At 52.2% G+C, this 7,500-nt stretch overlaps 26 non-coding genes and 8 pseudogenes across 26 annotated transcripts in view; all 34 read left to right on the plus strand.

The window, feature by feature from the left end:
• The window catches only part of LOC131118942 (5S ribosomal RNA), a 119-nt gene extending 98 nt beyond the window's left edge, over window positions 1–21 (plus strand). Inside the window, exon 1 of the ribosomal RNA XR_009126082.1 lies at window positions 1–21. This exon is cut by the window's left edge and continues 98 nt beyond it. This is a non-coding gene — a ribosomal RNA (5S ribosomal RNA).
• A 112-nt stretch (window positions 22–133) lies between these two features.
• On the plus strand, window positions 134–242 carry LOC131113841 (5S ribosomal RNA; annotated as a pseudogene).
• Window positions 243–354: 112 nt separating this feature from the next.
• On the plus strand, window positions 355–473 carry LOC131114351 (5S ribosomal RNA). The gene has a single exon (XR_009121663.1). It is a non-coding gene; the product is annotated as a 5S ribosomal RNA (ribosomal RNA).
• Window positions 474–584: 111 nt separating this feature from the next.
• LOC131115887 (5S ribosomal RNA) lies at window positions 585–703 on the plus strand. The gene has a single exon (XR_009123155.1). It is a non-coding gene; the product is annotated as a 5S ribosomal RNA (ribosomal RNA).
• Window positions 704–814: 111 nt separating this feature from the next.
• On the plus strand, window positions 815–933 carry LOC131118470 (5S ribosomal RNA). Its single transcript, XR_009125647.1, has one exon. It is a non-coding gene; the product is annotated as a 5S ribosomal RNA (ribosomal RNA).
• Window positions 934–1,045: 112 nt separating this feature from the next.
• On the plus strand, window positions 1,046–1,164 carry LOC131117509 (5S ribosomal RNA). The gene has a single exon (XR_009124724.1). It is a non-coding gene; the product is annotated as a 5S ribosomal RNA (ribosomal RNA).
• A 112-nt stretch (window positions 1,165–1,276) lies between these two features.
• LOC131116144 (5S ribosomal RNA) lies at window positions 1,277–1,395 on the plus strand. The gene has a single exon (XR_009123405.1). It is a non-coding gene; the product is annotated as a 5S ribosomal RNA (ribosomal RNA).
• Window positions 1,396–1,506: 111 nt separating this feature from the next.
• Window positions 1,507–1,615, plus strand: LOC131114009 (5S ribosomal RNA; annotated as a pseudogene).
• A 112-nt stretch (window positions 1,616–1,727) lies between these two features.
• On the plus strand, window positions 1,728–1,845 carry LOC131119051 (5S ribosomal RNA). The gene has a single exon (XR_009126182.1). It is a non-coding gene; the product is annotated as a 5S ribosomal RNA (ribosomal RNA).
• Window positions 1,846–1,957: 112 nt separating this feature from the next.
• LOC131112748 (5S ribosomal RNA) lies at window positions 1,958–2,066 on the plus strand (annotated as a pseudogene).
• Window positions 2,067–2,177: 111 nt separating this feature from the next.
• On the plus strand, window positions 2,178–2,296 carry LOC131119120 (5S ribosomal RNA). The gene has a single exon (XR_009126249.1). It is a non-coding gene; the product is annotated as a 5S ribosomal RNA (ribosomal RNA).
• A 112-nt stretch (window positions 2,297–2,408) lies between these two features.
• LOC131117165 (5S ribosomal RNA) lies at window positions 2,409–2,527 on the plus strand. Its single transcript, XR_009124390.1, has one exon. It is a non-coding gene; the product is annotated as a 5S ribosomal RNA (ribosomal RNA).
• Window positions 2,528–2,639: 112 nt separating this feature from the next.
• Window positions 2,640–2,758, plus strand: LOC131115521 (5S ribosomal RNA). Its single transcript, XR_009122799.1, has one exon. It is a non-coding gene; the product is annotated as a 5S ribosomal RNA (ribosomal RNA).
• Window positions 2,759–2,869: 111 nt separating this feature from the next.
• LOC131112207 (5S ribosomal RNA) lies at window positions 2,870–2,978 on the plus strand (annotated as a pseudogene).
• A 112-nt stretch (window positions 2,979–3,090) lies between these two features.
• On the plus strand, window positions 3,091–3,208 carry LOC131119052 (5S ribosomal RNA). Its single transcript, XR_009126183.1, has one exon. It is a non-coding gene; the product is annotated as a 5S ribosomal RNA (ribosomal RNA).
• Window positions 3,209–3,320: 112 nt separating this feature from the next.
• On the plus strand, window positions 3,321–3,439 carry LOC131115097 (5S ribosomal RNA). The gene has a single exon (XR_009122387.1). It is a non-coding gene; the product is annotated as a 5S ribosomal RNA (ribosomal RNA).
• A 112-nt stretch (window positions 3,440–3,551) lies between these two features.
• On the plus strand, window positions 3,552–3,670 carry LOC131118943 (5S ribosomal RNA). Its single transcript, XR_009126083.1, has one exon. It is a non-coding gene; the product is annotated as a 5S ribosomal RNA (ribosomal RNA).
• A 112-nt stretch (window positions 3,671–3,782) lies between these two features.
• Window positions 3,783–3,891, plus strand: LOC131113842 (5S ribosomal RNA; annotated as a pseudogene).
• Window positions 3,892–4,003: 112 nt separating this feature from the next.
• Window positions 4,004–4,122, plus strand: LOC131114352 (5S ribosomal RNA). Its single transcript, XR_009121664.1, has one exon. It is a non-coding gene; the product is annotated as a 5S ribosomal RNA (ribosomal RNA).
• Window positions 4,123–4,233: 111 nt separating this feature from the next.
• Window positions 4,234–4,352, plus strand: LOC131114353 (5S ribosomal RNA). The gene has a single exon (XR_009121665.1). It is a non-coding gene; the product is annotated as a 5S ribosomal RNA (ribosomal RNA).
• A 111-nt stretch (window positions 4,353–4,463) lies between these two features.
• LOC131118471 (5S ribosomal RNA) lies at window positions 4,464–4,582 on the plus strand. Its single transcript, XR_009125648.1, has one exon. It is a non-coding gene; the product is annotated as a 5S ribosomal RNA (ribosomal RNA).
• Window positions 4,583–4,694: 112 nt separating this feature from the next.
• Window positions 4,695–4,813, plus strand: LOC131117521 (5S ribosomal RNA). Its single transcript, XR_009124735.1, has one exon. It is a non-coding gene; the product is annotated as a 5S ribosomal RNA (ribosomal RNA).
• A 112-nt stretch (window positions 4,814–4,925) lies between these two features.
• On the plus strand, window positions 4,926–5,044 carry LOC131114354 (5S ribosomal RNA). Its single transcript, XR_009121666.1, has one exon. It is a non-coding gene; the product is annotated as a 5S ribosomal RNA (ribosomal RNA).
• Window positions 5,045–5,155: 111 nt separating this feature from the next.
• Window positions 5,156–5,264, plus strand: LOC131112208 (5S ribosomal RNA; annotated as a pseudogene).
• A 112-nt stretch (window positions 5,265–5,376) lies between these two features.
• Window positions 5,377–5,494, plus strand: LOC131119053 (5S ribosomal RNA). Its single transcript, XR_009126184.1, has one exon. It is a non-coding gene; the product is annotated as a 5S ribosomal RNA (ribosomal RNA).
• Window positions 5,495–5,606: 112 nt separating this feature from the next.
• On the plus strand, window positions 5,607–5,725 carry LOC131115109 (5S ribosomal RNA). Its single transcript, XR_009122398.1, has one exon. It is a non-coding gene; the product is annotated as a 5S ribosomal RNA (ribosomal RNA).
• A 112-nt stretch (window positions 5,726–5,837) lies between these two features.
• On the plus strand, window positions 5,838–5,956 carry LOC131118945 (5S ribosomal RNA). Its single transcript, XR_009126084.1, has one exon. It is a non-coding gene; the product is annotated as a 5S ribosomal RNA (ribosomal RNA).
• Window positions 5,957–6,068: 112 nt separating this feature from the next.
• LOC131113843 (5S ribosomal RNA) lies at window positions 6,069–6,177 on the plus strand (annotated as a pseudogene).
• Window positions 6,178–6,289: 112 nt separating this feature from the next.
• Window positions 6,290–6,408, plus strand: LOC131114355 (5S ribosomal RNA). Its single transcript, XR_009121667.1, has one exon. It is a non-coding gene; the product is annotated as a 5S ribosomal RNA (ribosomal RNA).
• Window positions 6,409–6,519: 111 nt separating this feature from the next.
• On the plus strand, window positions 6,520–6,638 carry LOC131114357 (5S ribosomal RNA). The gene has a single exon (XR_009121669.1). It is a non-coding gene; the product is annotated as a 5S ribosomal RNA (ribosomal RNA).
• Window positions 6,639–6,749: 111 nt separating this feature from the next.
• On the plus strand, window positions 6,750–6,868 carry LOC131115549 (5S ribosomal RNA). The gene has a single exon (XR_009122828.1). It is a non-coding gene; the product is annotated as a 5S ribosomal RNA (ribosomal RNA).
• Window positions 6,869–6,980: 112 nt separating this feature from the next.
• On the plus strand, window positions 6,981–7,099 carry LOC131116022 (5S ribosomal RNA). The gene has a single exon (XR_009123287.1). It is a non-coding gene; the product is annotated as a 5S ribosomal RNA (ribosomal RNA).
• Window positions 7,100–7,211: 112 nt separating this feature from the next.
• On the plus strand, window positions 7,212–7,330 carry LOC131117533 (5S ribosomal RNA). The gene has a single exon (XR_009124748.1). It is a non-coding gene; the product is annotated as a 5S ribosomal RNA (ribosomal RNA).
• A 112-nt stretch (window positions 7,331–7,442) lies between these two features.
• Window positions 7,443–7,500, plus strand: part of LOC131112621 (5S ribosomal RNA) — a 109-nt pseudogene continuing 51 nt past the window's right edge.

The following is a 7,500-nucleotide window of genomic DNA, read 5'->3' on the forward strand; positions in this document are numbered from 1 at the left end:
GATTACCAGGTGCTGTAAGCTTTTTATGGTTTCTGCTCTTGCCTGACAGCAGAGGGCGCTGTTTGACACTTTTTGCTGGAGTCTAGTTTGGCCTGCGTCTTCTTCAAATAGGATCTTTTCAGTTGTCCTGGCAGGTTACGGCCATACTATCCTGAAAACGCCCGATCTCGGAAGCTAAGCAGGGGCGGGCCTGGTTAGTACTTGGATGGGAGACCGCCTGTGAATACCAGGTGCTGTAAGCTTTTTATGGTTTCTGCTCTTGCCTGACAGCAGAGGGCGCTGTTTGACACTTTTTGCTGTAGTCTAGTTTGGCCTGCGTCACCTTCAAATAGGATCTTTTCAGTTGACCTGGCAGCTTACGGCCATACTACCCTGAAAACGCCCGATCTCGTCCGATCTCGGAAGCTAAGCAGGGGCGGGCCTGGTTAGTACTTGGATGGGAGACCGCCTGGGAATACCAGGTGCTGTAAGCTTTTTATGGTTTCTGCTCTAGCCTGACAGCAGAGGGCGCTGTTTGACACTTTTTGCTGGATCTAGTTTGGCCTGCGTCGCCTTCAAATAAGATCTTTTCAGTTGTCCTGGCAACTTACGGCCATACTACCCTGAAAACGCCCGATCTCGTCCGATCTCGGAAGCTAAGCAGGGGCGGGCCTGGTTAGTACTTGGATGGGAGACCGCCTGGGAATACCAGGTGCTGTAAGCTTTTTGTGGTTTCTGCTCTAGCCTGACAGCAGAGGGCGCTGTTTGACACTTTTTGCTGGATCTAGTTTGGCCTGCGTCGCCTTCAAATAGGATCTTTTCAGTTGTCCTGGCAGCTTACGGCCATACTACCCTGAAAACGCCCGATGTCGTCCGATCTCGGAAGCTAAGCAGGAGCGGGCCTGGTTAGTACTTGGATGGGAGACCGCCTGGGAATACCAGGTGCCGTAAGCTTTTTATGGTTTCTGCTCTTGCCTGACAGCAGAGGGCGCTGTTTGACACTTTTTGCTATAGTCTAGTTTGGCCTGCGTCGCCTTCAAATAGGATCTTTTCAGTTGATGTGGCAGCTTACGGCCATACTACCCTGAAAACGCCCGATCTCGTCCGATCTCGGAAGCTAAGCAGGGGCGGGCCTGGTTAGTACTTGGATGGGAGACCGCCTGGGAATACCAGGTGCCGTAAGCTTTTCATGGTTTCTGCTCTTGCCTGACAGCAGAGGGCGCTGTTTGACATGTTTTGCTGGAGTCTAGTTTGGCCTGCGTCACCTTCAAATAGGATCTTTTCAGTTGACCTGGCAGCTTACGGCCATACTACCCTGAAAACGCCCGATCTCGTCCGATCTCGGAAGCTAAGCAGGGGCGGGCCTGATTAGTACTTGGATGGGAGACCGACTGGGAATACCAGGTGCTGTAAGCTTTTTATGGTTTCTGCTCTAGCCTGACAGCAGAGGGCGCTGTTTGACACTTTTTGCTTGATCTAGTTTGGCCTGCGTCGCCTTCAAATAAGATCTTTTCAGTTGTCCTGGCAGCTTTCGGCCATACTACCCTGAAAACGCCCAATCTTGGAAGCTAAGCAGGGGCGGGCCTGGTTTGTACTTGGATGGGAGACCGCCTGTGAATACCAGGTGCTGCAAGCTTTTTATGGTTTCTGCTCTTGCCTGACAGCAGAGGGCGCTGTTTGACACTTTTTGCTGTAGTCTAGTTTGGCCTGTGTCACCTTCAAATAGGATCTTTTCAGTTGACCTGGCAGCTTAGGCCATACTACCCTGAAAACGCCCGATCTCGTACGATCTCGGAAGCTAAGCAGGGCCGGGCCTGGTTAGTACTTGGATGGGAGACCGCCTGTGAATACCAGGTGCTGTAAGCTTTTTATGGTTTCTGCTCTTGCCTGACAGCAGAGGGCGCTGTTTGACACTTTTTGCTGTAGTCTAGTTTGGCCTGCGTCGCCTTCAAATAGGATCTTTACAGTTGCCCTGGCAGCTTACGGCCACACTACCCTGAAAACGCCTGATCTCGGAAGCTAAGCAGGGGAGGGCCTGGTTAGTACTTGGATGGGAGACCGCCTGGGAATACCAGGTGCTGTAAGCTTTTTATGGTTTCTGCTCTAGCCTGACAGCAGAGGGCGCTGTTTGACACTTTTTGCTGGATCTAAATTGGCCTGCGTCGCCTTCAAATAAGATCTTTTCAGTTGTCCTGGCAGCTTACGGCCATACCACCCTGAAAACGCCTGATCTCGTCCGATCTCGGAAGCTAAGCAGGGGCGGGCCTGGTTAGTACTTGGATGGGAGACCGCCTGGGAATACCAGGTGCTGTAAGCTTTTCATGGTTTCTGCTCTTGCCTGACAGCAGAGGGCGCTGTTTGACACTTTTTGCTGGAGTCTAGTTTGGCCTGCGTCTTCTTCAAATAGGATCTTTTCAGTTGCCCTGGCAGCTTACGGCCATACTACCCTGAAAACGCCCGATCTCGTCCGATCTCGGAAGCTAAGCAGGGGCGGGACTGGTTAGTACTTGGATGGGAGACCGCCTGGGAATACCAGGTGCTGTAAGCTTTTCATGGTTTCTGCTCTTGCCTGACAGCAGAGGGCGCTGTTTGACATGTTTTGCTGGAGTCTAGTTTGGCCTGCGTCACCTTCAAATAGGATCTTTTCAGTTGACCTGGCAGCTTACGGCTATACTACCCTGAAAACGCCCGATCTCGTCCGATCTCGGAAGCTAAGCAGGGGCGGGCCTGGTTAGTACTTGGATGGGAGACCGCCTGGGAATACCAGGTGCTGTAAGCTTTTTATGGTTTCTGCTCTAGCCTGACAGCAGAGGGCGCTGTTTGACACTTTTTGCTTGATCTAGTTTGGCCTGCGTCGCCTTCAAATAAGATCTTTTCAGTTGTCCTGGCAGCTTACGGCCATACTACCCTGAAAACGCCCGATCTCGGAAGCTAAGCAGGGGCGGGCCTGGTTAGTACTTGGATGGGAGACCGCCTGTGAATACCAGGTGCTGTAAGCTTTTTATGGTTTCTGCTCTTGCCTGACAGCAGAGGGCGCTGTTTGACACTTTTTGCTGTAGTCTAGTTTGGCCTGTGTCACCTTCAAATAGGATCTTTTCAGTTGACCTGGCAGCTTAGGCCATACTACCCTGAAAACGCCCGATCTCGTACGATCTCGGAAGCTAAGCAGGGCCGGGCCTGGTTAGTACTTGGATGGGAGACCGCCTGTGAATACCAGGTGCTGTAAGCTTTTTATGGTTTCTGCTCTTGCCTGACAGCAGAGGGCGCTGTTTGACACTTTTTGCTGTAGTCTAGTTTGGCCTGCGTCACCTTCAAATAGGATCTTTTCAGTTGACCTGGCAGCTTACGGCCATACTACCCTGAAAACGCCCGATCTCGTCCGATCTCGGAAGCTAAGCAGGGGCAGGCCTGGTTAGTACTTGGATGGGAGACCGCCTGGGAATACCAGGTGCTGTAAGCTTTTCATGGTTTCTGCTCTTGCCTGACAGCAGAGGGCGCTGTTTGACATGTTTTGCTGGAGTCTAGTTTGTCCTGCGTCGCCTTCAAATAGGATCTTTTCAGTCGCCTTGGCAGCTTTTGGCCATACTACCCTGAAAACGCCCGATCTCGTCCGATCTCGGAAGCTAAGCAGGGGCGGTCCTGGTTAGTACTTGGATGGGAGACCGCCTGGGATTACCAGGTGCTGTAAGCTTTTTATGGTTTCTGCTCTTGCCTGACAGCAGAGGGCGCTGTTTGACACTTTTTGCTGGAGTCTAGTTTGGCCTGCGTCTTCTTCAAATAGGATCTTTTCAGTTGTCCTGGCAGGTTACGGCCATACTATCCTGAAAACGCCCGATCTCGGAAGCTAAGCAGGGGCGGGCCTGGTTAGTACTTGGATGGGAGACCGCCTGTGAATACCAGGTGCTGTAAGCTTTTTATGGTTTCTGCTCTTGCCTGACAGCAGAGGGCGCTGTTTGACACTTTTTGCTGTAGTCTAGTTTGGCCTGCGTCACCTTCAAATAGGATCTTTTCAGTTGACCTGGCAGCTTACGGCCATACTACCCTGAAAACGCCCGATCTCGTCCGATCTCGGAAGCTAAGCAGGGGCGGGCCTGGTTAGTACTTGGATGGGAGACCGCCTGGGAATACCAGGTGCTGTAAGCTTTTTATGGTTTCTGCTCTAGCCTGACAGCAGAGGGCGCTGTTTGACACTTTTTGCTGGATCTAGTTTGGCCTGCGTCGCCTTCAAATAAGATCTTTTCAGTTGTCCTGGCAGCTTACGGCCATACTACCCTGAAAACGCCCGATCTCGTCCGATCTCGGAAGCTAAGCAGGGGCGGGCCTGGTTAGTACTTGGATGGGAGACCGCCTGGGAATACCAGGTGCTGTAAGCTTTTTGTGGTTTCTGCTCTAGCCTGACAGCAGAGGGCGCTGTTTGACACTTTTTGCTGGATCTAGTTTGGCCTGCGTCGCCTTCAAATAGGATCTTTTCAGTTGTCCTGGCAGCTTACGGCCATACTACCCTGAAAACGCCCGATGTCGTCCGATCTCGGAAGCTAAGCAGGAGCGGGCCTGGTTAGTACTTGGATGGGAGACCGCCTGGGAATACCAGGTGCCGTAAGCTTTTTATGGTTTCTGCTCTTGCCTGACAGCAGAGGGCGCTGTTTGACACTTTTTGCTATAGTCTAGTTTGGCCTGCGTCGCCTTCAAATAGGATCTTTTCAGTTGATGTGGCAGCTTACGGCCATACTACCCTGAAAACGCCCGATCTCGTCCGATCTCGGAAGCTAAGCAGGGGCGGGCCTGGTTAGTACTTGGATGGGAGACCGCCTGGGAATACCAGGTGCCGTAAGCTTTTCATGGTTTCTGCTCTTGCCTGACAGCAGAGGGCGCTGTTTGACATGTTTTGCTGGAGTCTAGTTTGGCCTGCGTCACCTTCAAATAGGATCTTTTCAGTTGACCTGGCAGCTTACGGCCATACTACCCTGAAAACGCCCGATCTCGTCCGATCTCGGAAGCTAAGCAGGGGCGGGCCTGGTTAGTACTTGGATGGGAGACCGCCTGGGAATACCAGGTGCTGTAAGCTTTTTATGGTTTCTGCTCTAGCCTGACAGCAGAGGGCGCTGTTTGACACTTTTTGCTTGATCTAGTTTGGCCTGCGTCGCCTTCAAATAAGATCTTTTCAGTTGTCCTGGCAGCTTACGGCCATACTACCCTGAAAACGCCCGATCTCGGAAGCTAAGCAGGGGCGGGCCTGGTTAGTACTTGGATGGGAGACCGCCTGTGAATACCAGGTGCTGTAAGCTTTTTATGGTTTCTGCTCTTGCCTGACAGCAGAGGGCGCTGTTTGACACTTTTTGCTGTAGTCTAGTTTGGCCTGTGTCACCTTCAAATAGGATCTTTTCAGTTGACCTGGCAGCTTAGGCCATACTACCCTGAAAACGCCCGATCTCGTACGATCTCGGAAGCTAAGCAGGGCCGGGCCTGGTTAGTACTTGGATGGGAGACCGCCTGTGAATACCAGGTGCTGTAAGCTTTTTATGGTTTCTGCTCTTGCCTGACAGCAGAGGGCGCTGTTTGACACTTTTTGCTGTAGTCTAGTTTGGCCTGCGTCACCTTCAAATAGGATCTTTTCAGTTGACCTGGCAGCTTACGGCCATACTACCCTGAAAACGCCCGATCTCGTCCGATCTCGGAAGCTAAGCAGGGGCAGGCCTGGTTAGTACTTGGATGGGAGACCGCCTGGGAATACCAGGTGCTGTAAGCTTTTCATGGTTTCTGCTCTTGCCTGACAGCAGAGGGCGCTGTTTGACATGTTTTGCTGGAGTCTAGTTTGTCCTGCGTCGCCTTCAAATAGGATCTTTTCAGTCGCCTTGGCAGCTTTTGGCCATACTACCCTGAAAACGCCCGATCTCGTCCGATCTCGGAAGCTAAGCAGGGGCGGTCCTGGTTAGTACTTGGATGGGAGACCGCCTGGGATTACCAGGTGCTGTAAGCTTTTTATGGTTTCTGCTCTTGCCTGACAGCAGAGGGCGCTGTTTGACACTTTTTGCTGGAGTCTAGTTTGGCCTGCGTCTTCTTCAAATAGGATCTTTTCAGTTGTCCTGGCAGGTTACGGCCATACTATCCTGAAAACGCCCGATCTCGGAAGCTAAGCAGGGGCGGGCCTGGTTAGTACTTGGATGGGAGACCGCCTGTGAATACCAGGTGCTGTAAGCTTTTTATGGTTTCTGCTCTTGCCTGACAGCAGAGGGCGCTGTTTGACACTTTTTGCTGTAGTCTAGTTTGGCCTGCGTCACCTTCAAATAGGATCTTTTCAGTTGACCTGGCAGCTTACGGCCATACTACCCTGAAAACGCCCGATCTCGTCCGATCTCGGAAGCTAAGCAGGGGCGGGCCTGGTTAGTACTTGGATGGGAGACCGCCTGGGAATACCAGGTGCTGTAAGCTTTTTATGGTTTCTGCTCTAGCCTGACAGCAGAGGGCGCTGTTTGACACTTTTTGCTGGATCTAGTTTGGCCTGCGTCGCCTTCAAATAAGATCTTTTCAGTTGTCCTGGCAGCTTACGGCCATACTACCCTGAAAACGCCCGATCTCGTCCGATCTCGGAAGCTAAGCAGGGGCGGGCCTGGTTAGTACTTGGATGGGAGACCGCCTGGGAATACCAGGTGCTGTAAGCTTTTTGTGGTTTCTGCTCTAGCCTGACAGCAGAGGGCGCTGTTTGACACTTTTTGCTGGATCTAGTTTGGCCTGCGTCGCCTTCAAATAAGATCTTTTCAGTTGACCTGGCAGCTTGCGGCCATACTACCCTGAAAACGCCCGATCTCGTCCGATCTCGGAAGCTAAGCAGGGGCGGGCCTGGTTAGTACTTGGATGGGAGACCGCCTGGGAATACCAGGTGCTGTAAGCTTTTTATGGTTTCTGCTCTTGCCTGACAGCAGAGGGCGCTGTTTGACACTTTTTGCTGGAGTCTAGTTTGGCCTGCGTCGCCTTCAAATAGGATCTTTTCAGTTGTCCTGGCAGCTTACGGCCATACTACCCTAAAAACGCCCGATCTCGTCCGATCTCGGAAGCTAAGCAGGGGCGGGCCTGGTTAGTACTTGGATGGGAGACCGCCTGGGAATACCAGGTGCCGTAAGCTTTTTATGGTTTCTGCTCTTGCCTGACAGCAGAGGGCGCTGTTTGACACTTTTTGCTGGAGTCTCGTTTGGCCTGCGTCGCCTTCAAATAGGATCTTTTCAGTTGATGTGGCAGCTTACGGCCATACTACCCTGAAAACGCCCGATCTCGTCCGATCTCGGAAGCTAAGCAGGGGCGGGCCTGGTTAGTACTTGGATGGGAGACCGCCTGGGAATACCAGGTGCCGTAAGCTTTTCATGGTTTCTGCTCTTGCCTGACAGCAGAGGGCGCTGTTTGACATGTTTTGCTGGAGTCTAGTTTGGCCTGCGTCACCTTCAAATAGGATCTTTTCAGTTGACCTGGCAGATTACGGCCATACTACCCTGAAAACGCCCGATCTCGGAAGCTAAGCAGGGGCGGGCC

Source organism: Doryrhamphus excisus, unplaced genomic scaffold (assembly GCF_030265055.1).
Source record: "Doryrhamphus excisus isolate RoL2022-K1 unplaced genomic scaffold, RoL_Dexc_1.0 HiC_scaffold_25, whole genome shotgun sequence".
Classification (NCBI taxonomy): domain Eukaryota; kingdom Metazoa; phylum Chordata; class Actinopteri; order Syngnathiformes; family Syngnathidae; genus Doryrhamphus; species Doryrhamphus excisus.